This window comes from Ascaphus truei, chromosome 4, assembly GCF_040206685.1.
Source record: "Ascaphus truei isolate aAscTru1 chromosome 4, aAscTru1.hap1, whole genome shotgun sequence".
NCBI lineage: Eukaryota > Metazoa > Chordata > Amphibia > Anura > Ascaphidae > Ascaphus > Ascaphus truei.
This window is the reverse complement of record NC_134486.1, coordinates 187,284,290-187,293,655: the sequence shown is the minus strand read 5'-3', so window position 1 is coordinate 187,293,655 and position 9,366 is coordinate 187,284,290.

The window sequence follows — 9,366 nt, the reverse complement described above, 5'->3', positions numbered from 1 at the left end:
GGTCGCCAGAGGTCTCACGCGGAACCACTAAACAAACCCTGAATGTAAAAAAAATAAACCTGGCCTATACATTCAATACATACACCCCCCCTCCCACCACCTACAGTACAATAATGTGTAAAATAACCATTATCCAGATATGGATAATAGATTAATTGCCCATTATTAAAAACATTAACTAGCATATTCAAATAAATAATAAAGTGCTACTGACCTCATCAAGAAGAAGTCTCCGTCGCCAGCAACATTCTTGTCTTGTCCACAAAATACATTGCCAAAACAAAGCCAATACATTGCAATTACATTCAGATATCAATTAACCCCTTAAACACCTTATCGGATAATAACCGCAAAGGTAATTAAGGGGTTAAGCCACACTGGCCCGATACCCACCCTTCACCCATGAATTTGTACAGTGGCTTCATCATGCAACTATATATACAGTATATATATATATACAGTATATATATATATATATATATATATATATATATATATATATATATATATATACACACACACAGAGAGAGAGAGAGAGAGAGAGATATACCGTATATACACACACATGATGAACCGATATACAAATAAATGTAGAAGGGTTATCAAAACCATACTATACTACAAATAACACTTCTCCATACAGACACACTACATTACAATGAATTTCCTTTAATAATCCTAACTGATCTTACAATCTAAATCATGAAATGCCAATGAAAAACCTCACATTCCAATCAATACATTGCATTTACATTGTATAAATGATGCATAAAATCTATGCACCATATAAATTCTGCAAATGAATGTTAACAATATCATTGCAAGCAAAATACAAACACTTCCAAACAAGTCAACTATTTTAACCAATCAAGTAAACAAAAATCAATTAGCAATCATTATTTACATCCCTAAACAATTGACAGTCCATCCCGAACAATGAAACAATTAACTAATTCACGCCTGGAGCAGAACAATTTAGCATGTGAAAAAATATAAGTACCAATCAGAATACAAACTTTAAAGCCAAGGCTAACCCTGAACACAAGCACACAATATCAACAATTACATCTATCTAATTTTAAAATACTTTAAACACACAATAAAGCATAGCAGCATAGACAAATTATTTTAAAACACACGAAAGAAAGCTTTTAAAACAACATCATTTCTTACCCTGTATGTATATATCTCTCTAGACATATATACATACATACATACAGTTGCAAGAAATGATATACCACAAAAAAAATACACATGTTAAAAAAGCTTTTAAAAAAATTAACAAGTTAAATAAAATACATTTCTTTAGTTCACTTACCATTACTTGCCCCCACCGACTCCCGTTGCGCAGCTTACTTACGAACCAATCCACCAGGCACAGGAACCCATAAAATAAAAAAACATAAAATAATAAACATTACACTAAAAATCCAAATCAATCCACGGGTCTTCTAATTGTAATCCATCTTCATCTTCATCTGTATTCTTCTTTCTTCTATCTTCTTCCGGGCGGGGCGGGGTCTTCTTTCCGTCTTCGGCCACACCCTGGCCTTCTTCTTCTGTAGGAGGTCCTTCCTCCTCGGCGTCTGGCTTCAAAATGAGACGACATAGGCTTTTAAAGGCCTATGACGTCACATTTTCGTCATATGGTTCCCACGGCCCTGATTGGGCCGTGAAAACCATGTGTTTTGTCCGATAAAAATAAAAATGATGACGTCACTTAAAGGCAATGAAAGCACAGCCAATCAGAATGGCTTTGCTTCAATTGCCTTTAAGATGACGTCATTAAAAGAAACATGGCCAGCCTCACATGGTATGGTAGCCAATCAGAGCGTGGGAACTCCATCCCTACTCTGATTGGCTCTAGTATACCATGTGACAGAGGCTTGGGGGGAGAAAGGATGTGACGTACTACCGCCAATCAGTGTAGGGATGGAGTTCCCACGCTCTGATTGGCTCTAGTACCATGTGACAAGCTTTCAATGACGTCACATCCTTTCTCCCCCCAAGCCTCTGTCACATGGTATACTAGAGCCAATCAGAGTAGGGATGGAGTTCCCACGCTCTGATTGGCTACCATACCATGTGAGGCCGGCCATGTTTCTTTTAATGACGTCATCTTAAAGGCAATTGAAGCAAAGCCATTCTGATTGGCTGTGCTTTCATTGCCTTTAAGTGACGTCATCATTTTTATTTTTATCGGCCAAAACACATGGTTTTCACGGCCCAATCAGGGCCGTGGGAACCATATGACGAAAATGTGACGTCATAGGCCTTTAAAAGCCTATGTCGTCTCATTTTGAAGCCAGACGCCGAGGAGGAAGGACCTCCTACAGAAGAAGAAGGACAGGGCGTGGCCGAAGACGGAAAGAAGACCCCGCCCCGCCCGGAAGAAGATAGAAGAAAGAAGAATACAGATGAGGATGAAGATGGATTACAATTAGAAGACCCGTGGATTGATTTGGATTTTTAGTGTAATGTTTATTATTTTATGGTTTTTTATTTTATGGGTTCCTGTGGCTGGTGGATTGGTTCGTGAGTAAGCTGTGCAACGGGAGTCGGTGGGGGCAAGTAATGGTAAGTGAACTAAAGAAATGTATTTTATTTAACTTGTTAATTTTTTTAAAAGCTTTTTTAACATGTGTATTTTTTTGTGGTATATCATTTCTTGCAACTGTATGTATGTATGTATATATGTCTAGAGAGATATATACATACAGGGTAAGAAATGATGTTGTTTTAAAAGCTTTCTTTCATGTGTTTTAAAATAATTTGTCTATGCTGCTATGCTTTATTGTGTGTTTAAAGTATTTTAAAATTAGATAGATGTAATTGTTGATATTGTGTGCTTGTGTTCAGGGTTAGCCTTGGTTTTAAAGTTTGTATTCCGGTTGGTACTTATATTTTTTCACATGCTAAATTGTTCTGCTCCAGGCGTGAATTAGTTAATTGTTTCATTGTTCGGGATGGACTGTCAATTGTTTAGGGATGTAAATAATGATTGCTAATTGACTTTTGTTTACTTGATTGGTTAAAATAGTTGACTTGTTTGGAGTTATATGTATTTTGCTTGCAATGATATTGTTCACATTTATTTGCAGAATGTATATGGTGCATATATTTTATGCATCATTTATACAATGTAAATGCAATGTATTGATTGGAATGTGAGGTTTTTCATTGGCATTTCATGATATAGATTGTAAGATCAGTTAGGATTATTAAAGGAAATGCATTGTAATGTAGTGTGTCTGTATGGAGAAGTGTTATTTGTAGTATAGTATGGTTTTGATAACCCTTCTACATTTATTTGTATATCGGTTCATCATGTGTGTGTATATACTGTATAACTCTCTCTCTCTCTCTCTCTCTCTCTCTGTATATATATATATATATATATATATATATATATATATATATATATATATATATATATATATATATATATATACTGTATATATATATACTGTATATATAGTTGCATGATGAAGCCACTGTACAAATTCATGGGTGAAGGGTGGGTATCGGGCCAGTGTGGCTTAACCCCTTAATTACCTTTGCGGTTATTATCCGATAAGGTGTTTAAGGGGTTAATTGATATCTGAATGTAATTGCAATGTATTGGCTTTGTTTTGGCAATGTATTTTGTGGACAAGACAAGAATGTTGCTGGCGACGGAGACTTCTTTTTGATGAGGTCAGTAGCACTTTATTATTTATTTGAATATGCTAGTTAATGTTTTTAATAATGGGCAATTAATCTATTATCCATATCTGGATAATGGTTATTTTACACATTATTGTACTGTAGGTGTTGGGGGGGGGGGGGGTGTGTATGTGTTGACTGTATAGGCCAGGTTTATTTTTTTTACATTCAGGGTTTGTTCCGTGGTTCCGCGTGAGACCTCTGGAGACCACCTGTGGTTTCCTCGGGTATCTCACGGGTATCAGGCTTGTGATTCCACAGGTGACACATGTGGGGATGAAACGGTGGCCTCACATCTGTGGGGGCACCGCGGACCCGTAGTCTGCGGGGATGAAGCTGTGTGGTCCCACTTCTGTGGGGGCACCGCCGACCCGTAGGTGCGGGGATGAAGATGTGTGGTCCCACTTCTGTGGGGGCACCGTGGACCCATAGTGAGCACCGGTGAGTTCCCCAGACCCCCGTGGGAAACACCCGAGGCCCCGTAGACACCTGTGGGTCTGACCCGGGGCTCCCTGACATCCTTGGGCCTACTGTGGGGACCCAATTGTGGCCCACGGTGACCCAAGGAGACCACCTGGGGGCCATGGTGCTGGCAGGACCCACCAGCAGGCCTCCAGAACCTGTTTGAAAAGGGCTGCTGGTACCCTGTAGGTCTGTCAGGTGCCCCGCCAGCCCACCGGGGACTCGCGTGGGGCTGCGTTATGAACCCTGTTTGTAAAAGGATAAATCTTGTATTTATGGGGGGGCACAGGGGGTGGGTAATGTATTTAATAAATATAATGATGTTTATTGTGGGTCACTGTATTGTTTTTATTGTGGGTACTGGGGGTGGGGGGTATGTGGGTAGGCCTCCCTTGTGGGTAGTGGGTGAGGGATGTTAGGTCTCATGGGGTGGGGGTTAGTGTGGGAGAGTATGTAGGCATCCCGAGTGGTGGGTGAGGGTGGGTTAACCCCTTAATGACTGTAGCGGTTAATAACCGCTATGGTGATTAAGGGGTATGGGGACATTACTTTGGATGTTTTAATTTTTGTGTCTGTTTTGCAGAAGCGGAGGGGCCATGGCCAGGATGTGGGGGGGTAACGGTATGTGGGCAGGGGGTGAGGGTGGTTAGACCTCACAGTATGCACATCGGGTCCCCCCCCTCCCCAAATTTACATAAACTGCACTCACAGCAACACAGGCAGGGAGATTTAACAGAAACATTAGGGGGAGGGGGCTTTACACAGATCACAGTCAAGGAGGTGGGGTTATAACCCACTCCCCATCCCCACATTTACATAAACTGCACTCACAGCAACACAGGCAGAGAGATTTAACAGAGAAATTAGGGGGGAGTGGGCTTTAAACAGATTACACTCAAGGCAGAGAGATTTAACAGAAACATTATGGGGGAGGGGGCTTTAAACAGATTACACTCAAGGCAGAGAGATTTAACAGAAACATTAGGGGGAGGGGGCTTTACACAGATTACACTCAAAGCAGGGAGATACAGGGGATGTACTGTACTGTATGTTGTTTATTGCAATGCATCAATGTGTGTACAGTATAATGTTTTTTACAATTAGATAGATGTAATCCTTGGTATTGTAAGGGTTAGCCTTGGTTTTAAATTTTGTATTCTGGTTGGTACTTATATATTGATTTTTGTTTACTTGATTGCTTAAAATAGTTGACTTGTTTGGAGTTATCTGTATTTTGCTGGCAATGATATTGTTCACATTCATTTGCAGAATGTATATGGTGCATAGATTTTATGCATCATAAATACAATGTAAATGCAATGTATTGATTGGAATTAGAGGTTTTTCTTTTTCATTTGATGATTTAGATTGTAAGATCAGTTAGGATTATTAAAGGAAATTCATTGTAATTTAGTGTGTCTGTATGGAGAAGTGTTATTTGTAGTACAGTATGATTTTGATAACCCTTCTACATTTATTGTATATTGGTTCATCATGTATGTATATATATATATATATATATATATATATATATATATATATATATATATATATACAAATACAACTGTATGCTCATTTGTATATTTGCTTTCCTGTGGAGGGTTTTTGTCACTTTTTTTTACTCACCATAACTTAACTCAGTATTATGGTATATATATATATATATATATATATATTTATATATATATATATATATATATATATATATATATATATATATATATATATATATATATAGGGATTGTTGATATATATATATATATATATATACTGGCACCCCATAAAGGGGTCTGTATCTCGGGAAGCAGGGGGTCCCCGGACCTGAAACCAACGCGGTTCAGCTCCGGAGGCCCCCTGCACATCTACACTATCAATAAAAATGTATTTTAAATGTATTTATTTATATTCATGTATTTATTTATTTATTTAGATTTATTTATTTATTTTTTGGGCGGCTGCTGTGTGTGAATTTTTTTTATTGTGGGTAGCGTGGGTGGGTGAAGGGGGTATTAGCCTCAACGATGGTGTTTAGGGCTTGCGAGGGGTAGCGGGAGGGGTTAACCCCTTCATGACCGTAGCGGTATTAACTGCTACGGCCGTGAAGGGGTTAAGTGCACCCGCAACCTTCCCACATGTCCTAAACTCACACCAAGGGCCAAATACCCCCTTCACCCACCCCCGCTACCCACAATAAAGCAGGCACGGTGGGTTAACCCCTTCATTGCCTTAGCGGCTATCAGCTATGGTAATGAAGCAGCATTTCTGTATTTTTAATAATATTGTGCAGGAGCAGGGGTCCCCTGAGCTTTGATTTCTGGCTTAGGGAACCCCCTGCTCACTGTACAATATTATTAAAAATACAGTCATGCTGCTTCGTTACCATAGCACATAGCCGCAAAGGTAAGGAACGAGTGTTTATTTATATTTGTGTTTTATTCATACTGTAGATGTGCAGAGGGTCTCCGGAGATGAACTGCTTTGGTTTTAGGTCTGGGGACCCCCTGCTTCCCGAGATACAGGCCCCTTTAGGGGGTGCCGGTATCCCTCTGCTTTGTTTACATGCCGCGGTCACGTGATCGGGACCTTAAATGCAGAGGGATACTGGCACCCCATAAAGGGGCCTGTATCTCAGGGGGCAGGGGGTCCCCGAACCTGAAACCAACACGGTTCAGCTCCGGAGACCCCCTGCACATGTACACTATGAGTAAAAATGTATTTTAAATAATTTTTAATGTGCCGATGTTTGCGCAGAGAGAGCAGCGGATCTCTCTCTGCTGCAAACACATCTCGCCCCCGCCGGCCTATAGTATCATTGATGTGCATATACAGTACTGTATGTGTACAGTACTGTATGTTAGGGGTTATAGGGGTTGTTGTAATACAGTATATATATATATATATACTGTATACTGCATTACAATTCATGAATTTATGCCATCTGGCGGACACGCGAAGCATTGCAGCTTAGTAAATCCTGAACCATTACCAATTAACACATCAACCGCGCGTCAGCCGCATGACCCCTGGCTGGGAGCGCGGCATGCTCCGGGTGAACAGCGTGGCATTCCAGGAACATGCCAGGTAAAAGCCGGTGATTTGTTAGAATAAAAGCTGCCGCTGTTGTAATATATTGAATGTTTGTAAATGTATTTTTTTACAGGTTTTACATTGGATGTGTTTTTTGAAAAAAAAATTGGGGCATATTGACTGATAATATATTAATCTGTACCACTTTAGGGTACAGATCATTACATTATTAGGACAATATTTTGGGGGCATTTCTGGCTTTGTATGGCTGCTGTTTTTTTCAATGTCAGTTTATTATGTAGATGTCATTGTTTGGTATTTTTCTGCGTTATTGAAATAAAATATTGGCGACTGTTTTTCGTTTTTAATTAATAATGTATTGTGTTGGATAATGCGTTTAATGGTTGTTTCTGATATATTTTTAATTTATTTCTTCATAGTTTAATGTTTCAATGAATTCATTAATGTTGTATTAATTAATTGTTTTGATTGGTTAATGTAACTATTAATTTCGAGTTGGTTTAGCAGTTAATTGGTTTGATTGGTTACTGTTTTAAATAATTCTGAGTTGTTTTATTAATTAATTGTTTTGATTGGTTAATGGTTTAATTAATGAATTAATTGTTGATCTGGTTATTGATTGTATTAATTGCATTAGATGGCTGGTGTTTTTAATAGGTGGATTGTCTTTTTTTAGAGTTTTGTAATGTTTTATTATTATGTTTGGAGCATTAATTTATTTTGATTAGGGTGCCCATTGAGTTCTATAGAGGCTTATCATGCCCATATTATTATATGGGTATGATGTACCACTATACTCCTCAATGGGTACTGGATGGGTATAGGGGGTCCAGAGTGGGTGCTTAGGCCACCCGGGTGGGTAGCGGGGCAGGGTGGGTTAACCTCTTAATTACTATAGCGGTTATTAACCCTAAGGTGATTAAGGGTTTAGGGGACATTAGAATGGATTTGCTTTGTATTTCTCTGGCAACAGAGGACAGGGACCTGCAGAGGATGCACATCATATTGCTGGGATAAGTAGAACTGTATTTATTTAATTTATTTATGCTGGTTAATGTTGTGTTTAATAATGGGCAAATAATCTATTATCCATATCTGGATAATAGTTAATTTGCCCATTAATGTTAGGAAAAGCGTGAATAAAGAAAACAAGTCTGAGGGTTAAAATTATCACAGAATGACAAATAAGTTTATTGCATACAGGTGCACACACAGGAGAAAGCTTCAAAACGAAAACTCTCTGCAGAAATATGGCCTACAAGACATACCATAATACTAAAGCTCACGCCCCCTTTATGAGGTGGCTTGTGCGTCATTATATATGCATATAAGATAAACAAATATGAATATGAGAGCATTGATTTAATAACATAAATGTAAAAAAATAGCAAAAATTAATTGAGTCAGCTACAAAATTATTATGCCAGCTCGTAACCTTTCCCCTGCATCCGTTGGTTTCTTGGAAGGGTCTATTTGACCATGAGACCCACCCCCTAAATGTGAGAAGTGACTGTTATCTCTGTCTAGTTTCACAACGGCGGTGTATCTTCTCTTCAAGGTTTGTGGCTAGCTGAAGGCTTATTGTCAACAAAATGTCTGAGAGCGAAAGAGAAAAAATATTACTTTAAAACTTTCATTCCACGCAGCTTTCATGCAAAAAGTAGACAAAATGGATGACAAGATCAGGCATCTAAGATGGATTCTGAACAAAAATGGCTGCTTAGATCGTAGTGTGGTTTACGTCAGACCCCCCTTGCATCATATTCTCAACATTGTCACTGTACTGTATGTGTTTGGTGGTGGGGGGGGATTGATTGAAATGTAGGCCATGTTTATTTGTTGACATACAGGGTTGGTACCTTGGGTCTGCGGGGACCAATGGAGACCACCTGAGGACCCCCGGATGCCCACGGGTATCACCTGCAGACCCAAGGGGGACACTTGTGGGGAAGAAACGAGGGCCCCACAGCTGTGGGGGCCCTGTGGACCGGCAAGGACCTTCCGAGGGCCCCTAGACCCACGTGGGAACCACCCGAGGGCCTCACCCACCTGTGGGGTTGACCCGGGGACCCACACTCGTGGGCCCACCCATGTACCCCATTGTAGCCCACGGTGACCCACGGGACCACCCGCAGACCCCCAGACCCAGTG